Source organism: Penaeus monodon, chromosome 23, assembly GCF_015228065.2.
Source record: "Penaeus monodon isolate SGIC_2016 chromosome 23, NSTDA_Pmon_1, whole genome shotgun sequence".
NCBI lineage: Eukaryota > Metazoa > Arthropoda > Malacostraca > Decapoda > Penaeidae > Penaeus > Penaeus monodon.
In genome coordinates, this window is record NC_051408.1 from 16452281 (window position 1) to 16452551 (window position 271).

Here is a 271-nt window from a genome sequence, read left to right on the forward strand (position 1 = left end):
ATTTGTCTTGCATATTTCTATTAGCATTCGCTCCTCGCCCTAATACCTTCTCTGTAAATCCACGTGATATTATTTACATTTTTTCTCTTCTGGTTATTTTTGTCTCGTTTGTTGATTTTTTCTTATGGTTTGTTAGTTCGACGCCGTTTTGTTGATCGATGTAATATTCATACTTTGCGGTTTGCCGTCTTCAAGTATTTCTGAGTCACTTCCACAGCCCGAATGAGGGAGTTCATGTTGATATTAAAAGAGAGAGAGAAAAAAGTGTGTG